Source organism: Lasioglossum baleicum, chromosome 6 (assembly GCF_051020765.1).
Source record: "Lasioglossum baleicum chromosome 6, iyLasBale1, whole genome shotgun sequence".
Taxonomy (NCBI): Eukaryota; Metazoa; Arthropoda; class Insecta; order Hymenoptera; family Halictidae; genus Lasioglossum; species Lasioglossum baleicum.
The window spans coordinates 17,034,038-17,047,007 of record NC_134934.1 but is presented as its reverse complement, the minus strand read 5'-3'; the positions used below and the strand labels follow the sequence as shown (position 1 = coordinate 17,047,007).

Below are 12,970 nucleotides of genomic sequence, written 5' to 3'. Positions count from 1 at the left end.
GCAGGTCGCACTAATATTAGTGCCACCGATGAGAATATGTACCTCGTCTGTGTCGGTTTTGCTATGATTCCACGTTGACAGCAGTGCAGCAGTGAAATGTTGCACAATATCGCAGCACTGATTAACAGTCCTCCTGACTAGGCGCCATCTCGTCTAAACGAACTGAACTAAAATTGGCTCTAGACTGGCTCTGCATCAGAAAGGACCTCTGTCTTCATGGGGAAATCTCGACTTTTTGTCCTTATACGAGCATATTTTGAGCTGCACAAAGGTTCATTTGATAGAGGAAGGTTCATCGCGGGGCGCTCTGGTCATCACACCAGTCAAAAAAGTCTCTTTGAGACAGAAAAATGCATTGAAATCTGCGGTTGTTTTTCTCCATTTTCTCTCTACTTTGGGCACTCAAATTATTAGATATAAACATAATCTCGTTAAATCAATAGCAGAGCGCGCTGTATTTAACCTTCCTCTATAGAATGAGTCCTTATCCAGCCCAAAATCTGCTCAAATAAGGACAAAAAGTCGAGGCGCGCAAACCCATGTTTCGAGCCATTTTTCTAGTAAGATTCTAGTAATTTTCTAGTTACAAATCGAGCCTATACTAGCCCCTTAAACAAAGGTCCCTCGAAACAAATTTTCCCCCTAAAAAACAATTACGACCAACATCGCGAACGAACATTCGCAATCGTAATTTGGTAGGTAACAAAATCTCGCTCGTCACCATTTCGTGGTCGGACGAAATTTTGGGATTCGTCGCGCCTTCCCACGCGTCCAAGGCAGAGTCTGCCAGAACAGCCTTGCCGACGAGTACTCCTGGCAGACTCGGGATGAAACGCGGCTTTCTCAATTTAAAAACTAGTCATTTAAGATTAATTTGGCGAATGACATACGCGAACGAACAAAAGCTATAAGATCACACTGCGGTGGTCGTGACATACCATTTCTTTCTACACCATATCTACATAATTTAGAGCTGTGACTTATGAGATACCCGGGTACCCGGGTTACCCGTGAGATACCCGGGTAAACAAAAATTACTCGGGAACCCGGGTAATTCTTTTTACCCGAGTACCCGGGTGTTGAGCTTATAACGAAGGCATGATTCGTTGTCGCTCTAGTTCGTTTTCGAATTAACGTAAGCCGAACTTGGTTGAGATGATGTGGAGACGAATGTGGAACTATAGGTTGAAGATGGAACGATATTACACTGTCTGATTGCCCGTTTATTTTCAATATACTTGATTGGTTTTTTCTTTCGGTACACTGTTTCGTTTGAACGCGACGATGTTCGATTCTGTATACTGCTTCGTTTGAACGTGACGATGTTCGATTCTGTATACTGCTTCGTTTGAACGCGACGATGCAGCAGCGTCTCTTGTAAAATAACAGAAACGAGGGGTAGGGAGTAGGGGATGAAGCTAAGTTAATTATTGTCTGACTCGTGTAATTATGTCGAAAATGCGATTATAGTGTCCGATGGACATACAAATAATTTCTCTTGACTCCGCAACTAACGGACTTCAGCATAACGCCATCGGCTTGTCAAACGATATCGGGCAGCATCGCGTTGAAATTCATCGGTGTTCAAGCAATTAGTTTAATTATCGAATCGATGTCGACGGCGACGTCCTCGCAATCGGGAGCATCGATCTGTTGGAACAGGGGGGGGGGGGCGACAGGAACGTTGGAAACCCGTTTAACCAACGTACGAATGACTGTCCGACGATTCCGTTAATCACACGACACCGTCATTACCAATAAATAACATTCTCTCGTACCGAAGCAGTACGCCTAGCTCGTAAACGCGAGAACGAAAGGTCGGCTGAATGAAACTATCGCCAGTTTCACCGTAAAAACCGCCTTTATTTTCGTGCAACGCCTTTGCGCGAGCCGTAATGCCGGATCTTAAGCTTTACCCACATACAGGAAATCGTACATAAACGGGGGAAAGCCACGAAAACTTCCGTTTGACTTTCGCGGTGGCAATCCGAGTAACTACGTGTCGTTTCGATCGAAATGTGGTTTATATTCGATTGCGATACTCTTCAAGTTTTATGGTTCGCATCAATAGTCTACGGAGTATCGATCCGCAGCAGACTTGTGATATTTAAAAAAAATATATTAAAGCTTCGCGCGACCAAGTAAAGAGGATTTACTTGACATCAAAGAAGATTGATCGTCGCTGAATATTTCGATAGACTGCCACACACACACACACACACACACATTCAACCTTGGAACAAATTTGATCTGTGTATTCTCTTTGTTTAGTAATGGCTCTCTAAATTAATTTCGCGAGAAGAAAGCTCGCTGTTTCGATTCTCGATTCTCGACCATTTCTCGATCCATATTCCCACAATATTGTACATTAAAGTACTCATACCTAATAAAAATAAGAAAAGTACCAATATTTTCTCACTCTTCCTATTTTCATTAAAATATTTGTACAGCGTTCCCATACGACGATTTGGACTTATCTTCTGCTTAGGAAATTCTAGCATGAAAATTCGGAAGATGCCTAGGTGTGTACAAATGTCACCGTAGCACGAAATGTTCTCGATTACCTCGAAATGGATGATACCGAATCAAGGGAAGCATAAACATACCGCAGTGCAAAATTACAAATCTGTATTACACGCTCCAAGTAGACACTAATGTTAACGATGGTCTCTGATTGCACATACTTGTTCTAACCGCAACAAGGACATCTCGCCGCATGCCTAGTTTACACGCGTTTCATTATTACACGTGGTAACTAACCACCATTTTCCAACCATTTGCGTGTATGTAATCTACATACGTTTGTATTCCTCTTACAATTAGATTATTGGACATTCGATTTCTTTTGAAAAACAGGACAACTATGATACAGAATATAATTCTATTAACAAGTGTATATTTATTAATACACAGATTTTCATTCAATCCATATACTTAGGTTGCTATATGTATATTACACTTGTCCGTCTCCAGTTAGAATATGCTTCAACTATATGGAAAGATGTAATCTACATTGAAAGATGCAAGAATTCTTAGATGTAGGCCGAAAATCGTGAAAATCTGCAATTTTTACCATCTTTAAACGCTTGTAGCTCATTGCAACGTCGACCGATTTTGACGAAATTTTCAAAATATGTTCAATTGACACAGATCTCCAAAACGTATTGGTTAAATTTTCAATATAGGCCCACATAAAGAAGTTGAGAAATGCAACTTTTAGTATTTTTTCTACAATTCCGATTAGTTGCTATTTTCTAAAAAAAAATTTTCTTATACTGTAGTAAACTGATTGCTCTAGCTTCCCGAAAAAGTTCAAATCGTACAGTACAATATTAAAAAAGTTACCGTCTTCTTTAGAGCGTTCGAATATTTTTGCGAGTAACTGTAAAAAGTGGATTAACTTTTTTATAAACAACTACCGCCGAGTAAAACATTTACAACATTATTCGGAGTGTTGACCTGGACAACATTCTTGTCAATGATTATCTTAAATAATTTTCTATTGAACTCTTGTTTCTGGTAATCGTTGTAGAAAATTTTTACTTGGCGGAACGACTATTTTACTAGAAAATACGCAGTCTGCTTATAATTCAAGGCTGGAATAAAAATCTGAAATAAAAAGCTGGAATAAAAAAAGAATGGATATCCCTCAAAACTGGAATATCGCAAGTACCCATGGAAATCTTTTTCAATAATGTCCCGTTAAGTATTAGGTCAAAAACATATGAAGGTCAATACATTTTTGCCCAGAATTAGGTTACTCGAAAAGTAGGTCATTCCATAAAAAAATAAAGGTGACCTTGAGATCTTAGAAACGCTTCTCGAAGCCATTTAAACTCCATATTTAATAATTTTCATAAAATTTATCGTTTAACAGCTATTTGGGGTAATCAAGTTACCCAAAATTCCTTCAATAGCCGGAAATGGGAGCTTCCTGAGATCATTTGAAGCAATATTTTCCTTTGCAAAAATATTATCCGCGGCTTTGTTTAGAAGTTATTAACGAAAAACACGGACCAATCAGAGCGCGACCTAGACACTAGTTTGCACAGTAGTCATGGCGCGCCAACTGTCTATTGGCCGACTGTGGCAGCTCGTGTCTAGGTCGCGCTCTGATTGGTCAGTGTTTTTCGTTAATAACTCCTAAACAAAACCGCGGATAACATTTTTGCAAAGGAAAATGTTGCTTCAAATGATCTCAGGAACCTCCCATTTCCGGTTGTTGAAGGAATTTTGGGACACCCTGTATCTATAACGGCAAGGATACCGTGTATGGGCTAGAGCTTCGCCTGAGATCAGTGCGAAGCTGTTCAGACTTCACCACATCAATCGATGTCAGCAGTTACTGTTTGGCAGGGGTCGAATGACACACTGATAGCAGCACGTGCCTTGGGATGGTGCAGTTAATAAGGTGACTGTGTTCTAGTTCCCCGACTATGTTCTAGTTCTATTAGTCACACGTGTTCAACTGACTGATTAAAATTTCTGATGGGCGACTATCGATCTGTAATACCAGCAGGGTAACTTGTGATTGCGAACCGCATGCATTTGCATATTACACGATTCTCGATAAAGCTATCTGTTACTTTCATCACCATTTTTGTAATAAAGTGCGTATCAGAAGTGTAGACGCAACCTATTATTTTAACAAAAACTCTTACTTTTTACGTTTAGAACACTTTGAAAAATCATGATTAAGGTGGAATGGGGTAAGTGCGCACTAGTTTTTGCAAAGTTGGACTTTAAACTGATGTATTTTCAGTCTGGTATGTAAAAACTTAACTTCTTGTATATGTAGGTAGATACTGATCAATTTTAATGTTGGTATGCAGCAAACTACTTCTTTATTGTTTAAATGCGCATTATTATAATACATCATTGTAGTTTTATTTATATCTTTCAATTTTCTTAATTTTTACTCTGGTTTACTTAACAATATTGCAAGTGCTGTTTTAATTATTACGGAGATTTATAAAAAATGTAAGAGAACTACACATAGTGGAGCAAGGTTACTCGTAAATTTTTCTTCCTGATTCGTTGAACTAAAAAATTCATTTTGTGTCTGCACGTGCGCGAAACTCGGTCATTCGGTTCGTTAACTATAACGAAATACGTGTTGACGAACACAGAGGTACCCACATACCTGTTTATGGACAATCGATAAGTCAACACGCCGTTGTTCAGTGGTTTACGATGTAGCACAAACCAAGATCTTTTTAATCCACTGAATTCTACGATGGAAATAAAACAATTAAAATTTTTAACGGTATTTGTTACAAATGTTGTAATCTACATATAGATGGGTAAAAACGTAATCAAAATTGCACTATCTACTCAGGATTGACGTTGTGGCATTACTATTTTCTACTGATTTCGCTAACTGTAAGACAGTGAAACAATGTTTGAATAAACACAAAACAAAAATACTCTTCATATGAATCTATGAATTGTTTGTAAGCTAATTGTAAGCGTATACAAGTTGATTATATGACAACCAAAAAATATGAAACTTATCCCATTTAATTGTAAGACTTATAGTTCTGGGAATTAAAACTTTTTATGTAGTCTGAATAGAACTTATACTAGGATTTGTTATCGTACAAACACAAATTGGTCTATAATTTAAATAAATATTTCGTCCATTAAAAAATTGTACAAATTCTTAATTATAGTAGCATATACAAAATATTGAGTAGATCACTTTCAGTCCAAACGCTGTTTGTGTTTCTCATTGGAATGAACCGTTAGGAAGCTAAAAACTTTTTTCATAAACGTTCTACGATAACTTGCTTCCGAAGAACTTTAATTATACAGATTCTAAAATATCTATTCCTCGAGAACACTTTCTTAGAAAGTTCGCCAGGATAACATAGCTTTCCATACAAAAAAGAAATTCCGACAAATGGTTATTTTGTTAAACGAAACATAGAAGACCGAATAGAATTTTTAAGAAACGAAAAGTCCTTTTAAAGTTGTCTGTACCCATTCTCACAAATCCATCACCTCTCCTAATATTAAGTTTTTACGACCAACGTTCTGACTTTCCTGCACTAAATCAGCAGCTGCAGCACTAAGTAAAAATTTCTTTTGCGAATTTTTTAGATAAACAATTTATGTAAACACACTTCGTACAACTTCATATCAGCTACAAGTATTTGTTCAGTTAAGGTTTTAGAGTAACATTTAATTGCAGAATGTAATAATTAAGGAAAAAATCAATACGAAAGATTTATGTGTCGGGTAAATTGCAGTTGTGAACAAACGAAGGTTAAATAATAACACTGTCCAACACCAAAGTTGCATAATTGCTGTTGGATGGTTTTTATAGAGTTTCTTGCGCTGATTCCGGATCTGTAAAATCTGTAAACATGTTTAAACAATCTAAACAATCATCAATTTAAACAATCATAATGTATTAATATTGGATATCACTGTATTCGGGAAAGTCTACAGAATCGTTTGCTGCAAAGAACAATCCAATATCTTTTATAATAACATCAGAATATTCGTTCAAAGTTGAAAAATATGTTTTTTTTCAAAGCCATGTTTTTCAAAAACTGTGCGTATAGGAGAAAAATTAAGGACAGATTCGGAATCAGCGCAAAAAACTCTATAAGAACCACCCAACGGTAATTGTGGAACATAAAAAAAGTTGAAATTTATTGAACAGTGTTATCGGTTCAAAGGATAAAAGCGGGAAATGAATATTGTATTTGGCAGCATTTGAGAATAACAGAATTTTGGGGTCGTATTTTTCAGCCACAATTAATACAGGAACCGCACTGGTTGTTTTGTTTATCTGTCCTGACCCGTGGCATTACATGAACTGTGTATTTGTCGTTACATTTTGGTCGGTTAAGAAAATTAAAGAGAAACATCCAATATTTACCCTGTTCTCAGGTGTTGTGCAATCTTGTACGCTCGAGAATAATCCCTCCACGTGCCGTTGCTATCAGAAACAACAGTAGCGAGGAAATCAAATAGAATGGTACTCGTGCAGTGTTAGCTTTTCTTACTCATTGTCAGGTTGTTGTCGCATTCTGGTTCCACCTTGATGTTTACACCCTATCACCAAAATCATTCAGAGCCGATTTCGGTGGCAGAAGAAAACAAACAGTCACTTTTAAACTGTGTCTTCTCGTTTAGTATTCGTGATAAGTAGACTGCGGATGTTTATGCAATGATCAATTTTCGTAGACGAATTTTAAGAAAGTGTAATAACACACAATCTTGTTTCCAGTGCTAGAAGCCTTCGCAGATCTTCTGTCGAATATTATTTATATTCCACGTTCTTTGGAAATTTTCAGAAGCCATAAATGCACAAAGATCCGCAGTCTTCTGATAAGATTCTGAGCTCACGAAAATTAAAAAGTGGGGCTTATTGTTAGCATGTACCATTATAGAGAAACATTATATACTATAGTACCATTATACCATTATAGCATGTACTACATATTATAAAAAATACGATATTAACCTCCTGTGTACGTTCAAAAGAACTTCCACGTGATTATAGCAAATTTTTTGTAAAAAAAATTTAAAAAGCAATTTTTTGCAATCATTTTTGCAATTTTTTACGTTTCCGAATTCGCCTTGAAACCCTCTAACAGATAGGCGTAAAAAAATTATATGTTTATTTGCAAAAAATTCAAGGTGACCTTGAAAAAACATTAAAAAAAGAGTTGACGAAAAATTTTTTATAATCACGGTAAAGCTCTCTTGAAACCATGCAAAAGCTGATAAAAACATTTTCGATCGGACAGACAATAACGGAATAATCTTTACTGATCACGATTCGTGGTTCACTCGGTATATTAAAACAATATGGCGGCACCCTTACCTATCAAAACCTCTTAAAATCGCTCAATTTTAAATACCCATAACATTATAACCAGTGAATTCCTAATATTGATACTTAAATTTTCGGTATGGGTCTCTAAGATGAAGTTTAGTTTAGCTACCGTATTTGATTTTCTGTACCTTTTGTACATATATGAATAGTCACAATGATGAACACTTGATTTGTTTGATCAAATACCTTTTACAGAAGGTACATTTAGAAATTTTTAGGATCTGCTATGACTACATGCTTGGAACCTGTCATAGATTCAAATGAATACACAATAAAATGTTATAGGCAAAATTATCTACTCGTTTGCATCATTTTGTTGCATTTATACGTTTGATTTAACGTTTAGAGATTTAAGATTTCAAATTTAAAGTTTTATGATTATTGAACAAATAAGATCTCTATAAGTTGTATGTGGCAAATTTTGTGAGTAATTGAAGAAACATATTTCTAAGAGCCTTAGAATACTCAAAAGTAGGTTAGTGACATTTTTAAGATTATTTTAGACACATGCAGTGTGCCATCTGTCGCCAAATTAGTTGTGGAGCTGTGACCCCAGGCCAGGAGACAATTTATCATGTCACACATTCTAGCAAACACGTGTGCTCCTAGCATTTTGGTCTTTGAAACCCAATAACGATTGCCATGTCATAAACTTCGACGTCACGAACATCATAGCACACGTGACACGGATACGTGATGTTCTCGGAGGAAATATACTCCAAAGTTTCTATACTAGTATGAAGTATAATAGCAAGCTTTACCCTTGTGTGTTTATTTGTAACATGGACCAAAAAGAACAGTTATTATAAAATTTTCTACGATAAAAATCATTAATAAAAAGTTGATTATTATTGGAATTTAAGATGACAATTTTCAAAAAATTTTTTGGGGAAAACTGGATAGGATTGAGACATATTTTGAAAACAGAAGATCGCGTAGACAAAAATAAATAATATTTCAATAATCTCTTTGTATATTTAATATCAATACTATACTCCTGAAAAAAACAAACTCAGATTCGAATGCCCATCACGATCCTTAGATTTTAACCCCATTGAAAATCTCTATATAGACAACAATTTTAGAGAAACACGTTCCTTTAAGTGCTCGTGCTAACAAAGAAAGTACATACTACAGTATTATCTCCGTAACTGTCCAAATTTTACATTGCACTGGGGGGATCCCCTTTGGAACCAGTCAAACGGTAAACACGCTCGACAACCAAGCCAGCGAGCGATCGAGTTTTGGTGAGACTCATACTTGAATGCAAGCGAAGCAAAAGATTGCAAGCTTTTCTAATTTTTTGACTTTTTCCTATGAAACTTTTACCATAGTATTTGTCTCTTTTCTCTGATTAAAATAATATCCAACACAATGTAATAAATATTATAATTTCTCGTGTAATAAGCGATGATAATTTCGGGGGTGGAAGAGGACGGCCAAAGGAAAACTGATTCCCTCTTTCATTTTCAATCGGTATACTTCTCTACGTTCAGAAGCAGACTACTGCCGCACTACTACTATTGCAAGATTAGGTTTCATACATTGTTAACAACAATAATTTATAAGTATACTGCGGACTTTATACAAAATAGAAATTGTCTCCATCGGTTGCAAGGAACAGAAACTAAATTGAACGTTATTTCTTCCCTTAATGATTTGAATAGAAGTGAAATCGTATATTGACATCTTCAATTTTTTAAATTGTCCAACAATTTTGAATTTCATCTACTCAATTTTGCTATAAATGCACAAAGATCCGCGATCTATTTATAAGATTTATAAAAAATCATTGCTACTTTACAATAAAATTTCAGTTTGTAAAAGTTGTGGATGCTATCGTATACATTACTATTTAAACTTTATTTTGTCCGCCACTGTACCTTTCGTTTTGTTATTATTCTTCATTTCGCTTGTTTACGTCAGTACGAATCAGGTTTAGAGAGAAAATGACAATTTGTTAGTGGGTGCACGGACGAGCCTGATATGAAGTCAGGGAATAGCTATTGGGAGGTTGATAGCGAAATGCAAACGAACTTGATGCGAAATCGAGAAGCTGCTGGGGGTTGGATAACGTACAGAGGAACCTGATGCGAAATCATGGAACTGTAGAATACAGACGAATCTGATGCTAATTCAGGGAGCCACATAGGTTTGAAATAATAGTAACGGATTCGTAACTTTAACATTGCATTTTATTAATACAACTCGAGCTGTAAAATTGTATCGTGTGGATACGGTCACTTAAAAATTGCTGGATCCGAATGATCCCATCAAATTAACTTTTACTCAATTTAGAATTGACTAAATTGTGCGTGACAAGAAAATAACTGTACTTCAGGGACCATAACTGCTATAACCAAAAAGAAAGAAAGTCATAGAGTATCAAGTATTTCATCGACTAAAATCGTATTGGTTACAAATAAGGATTACAAGTAACAGAAAATTTTTTCTCTTGTTGGTAAATGTTATCGTCGAGAGAAATTCATTTCGATCGCTTATAACTAGACTGCAGATCTGTTAGTTTAAGTAAAAATTGATTTTCCTCATTAATGATTTTTATATGTTAAAAATAGTATATCGGCATTGTTAAACTCTTAATCTTTTCCCTGTTTTGAATTACATCTACTCATTTTTGTCATAAATGCATAAAATCCGCAGTCTACTTATAACAGTTATTAATGAAAGAAATTTATTTCGGTCGCTCATAACAGTTAGCAATGGGAGAAGTTTATTTCGGTCACTTATAATTGTTGTCGATGAGGGACTTGGCCGTTACTTTTTAAACCAATGGCCATAAAAGGTGTTTGGTAGCGGCCAAGTTTGAATAATTTAGCCCTCCATGTGACTCTTGAAAAATTAAATAGCGTTCTTTTAAACTAATTTTTACAAACGCTTTTTTCAGTATTGCAAGAGGTTTTTCTAAGCTAACGAACTTGGCCGTATTTTGTTTGATCTCACAACATTTTACGGCCATAGGAACTTGGCTCCTGTTTACAGGATGTTTTTGTTGGGATTTCATCAATTATCAAGTAGGTATCAAAGAAAAAAATCCTTTTCTAATCTGAAAGACAAAATCCAAATTCAATGTATCGAAGATTAACACTCTGCCGGCGACGCGACGCGATGTTTTGATCCGTATGCCCCCCGCCGCTATAGACGATGCTCGGTGCAGTTTCTTTTGTTTACGTTAGAGCGATTGTTTTTTTCATCAGTATTTGTTGCGACTTCGAAGCTAATAAAACGTATACTTATGTACATATGTTATGCTGCTATGTTCTATCCTTCGTACCTATTTCGTAATGTTTTCTTTTCAATACAACCCCTTTAAAGTGTAAAATTTCATACTTTGATAATTATTCCTTTGGGTGTTTGTTATGGTGGACCTATGTACCAAATTTCAAGCTTGTAGGTCAATGGGAAGTACCCAAAAGGTTTTGATGATCTGTCAGTCAGTCAGTCAGTGACAAAAGCGATTTTTGAGGTCCTATATCTCGGAACCTACTAATATTGGAAGATTAATGTTCTGTTAATATTGAGACATGATAGCATTTAACAAGTGTACGAAATTACATCTCCCCATCTGCTTCCAGTGCCGAGTCATAAGCCTCTAAAAAACGGCTAAGGTGTTTCGTGTAAAAGGAGGTAGTACGAGAACTTGGCTGGTGCACTACCATGCACCTAGATAACTGAGATTCAAGGTACATGCTATTAAAACTGTTTATTCGGATAAAGAAATATGCATGCTAAGACTAACGTAGAAAATTTGTACTTGCCCTCTAAAGTGGAAGAAAAAGACTGAACTTCACCCTATGAAATCACAAATTTTGGACTTTTTAAAATAAAATCCAGTGGATCTTGATTAGAAAATGCTAGAAATTCAAGTTTTAACGTTAGGAATTCACTGGCTCAAAAGTTACACGTGTGTAAAGCCATTTTAAGCGTTTTGGACAGGAACTGGTTATACTACAATAGATTCCTAGATTAATTGTGGTTTCACTTCTTGTGAACGATGATCGATAAAATATATGTATGTATCGATTATATTTGTAATTTATAAAAACAAGCACAAACACACACATGTACTGTGCAAAAATATTGCCAGATTTTTTATTTCGGAAGTGATAGAATTATAAACTGTTAAAATAAAATTTGATTAACTTATCGTTAGCATTTTGCTATACTGTTTGTTATTATAATTTTAGTAAAAAAGTTTGAATAATTTTGTGGCATAATTTATATTTACTGTAAGAAACGGAAGATCGGAATCTTTTCTTTCCAGAACTTTCATTTCATTAAATAAAATGACTAATGAATGAAAATATAAAACCATTTAGTGAAACACATTTTATGTAATATCTGTTTTAAATCGAAATTGTAAGCAACGTTTTACAACGAAAGATTCATTAACGTACAGAAAGAAACACAGAAAATAAGATAAGATAAATAAGTTTCTTGTATGAAACTTAAAACGGGGGGATCGTAAAAGAATATAAAATTCTCCTTTCTAAAGAAATATGTAATATCGCGCAACACAAATATAGCTCTGAAGCCTTGAATTTGCATACGAATGAAAATGAGAAATACATGAAAAAGTAAAGTAGATGAAAACATTCTCTTCCTCTTTCTATTATATAAGATAAATTTTCAGTCCACCGTCTACTTTAACAAGAGGGTCGTGTTTAAAATTGTACGTAAAAAATGTTATATTCAACCAACCCTCAAAATAAAATAATTTATGTATTTAAGATCGTATCAATGATAAAATTTCATATTAACGATGCAATATGTTAACAATGGGATTGTTTGAAACAAAGTTTGAGACACTAGAAGATTTGATACATCAAAATGATATCTTCCTGAATTAATAAAATAAAATTAAATAACAATGAAATTCGTTTATTAATTTTACATAATACACTCCTATGTATCTATTCGACCATGATCCGAACGTCAGATTGAAGCAATTGAAGCGACAATTTTTTACCTATGGCAGCTGTGTTTGAAGTTAGTGAGAAGAACTTTCGATAGAAATGTAGAACGATGAAATTTTTAAAAAATTAAAGCTGAAACTTTGCAGAATATGGGAAAAATAGGGAGATTATGGTACGAACGTTT

The 12,970-nt window shown here is 35.2% G+C and overlaps 1 protein-coding gene across 7 annotated transcripts in view; it reads left to right on the top strand.

Annotated features, from left to right (window-relative positions):
• The window catches only part of LOC143209947 (uncharacterized), a 218,773-nt gene that overhangs the window by 107,889 nt on the left and 97,914 nt on the right, over nucleotides 1–12,970 (top strand). The window contains exon 1 of one of the 7 annotated variants that reach the window (XM_076426295.1): nucleotides 11,446–11,553. The exons of the other annotated variants lie outside the window; for them this stretch is intronic. The gene's annotated coding sequence lies outside the window, so the exon portion shown is untranslated. Of the gene's footprint in view, nucleotides 1–11,445; nucleotides 11,554–12,970 lie in introns of those variants that run through there. 7 annotated transcript variants of the gene reach the window in all.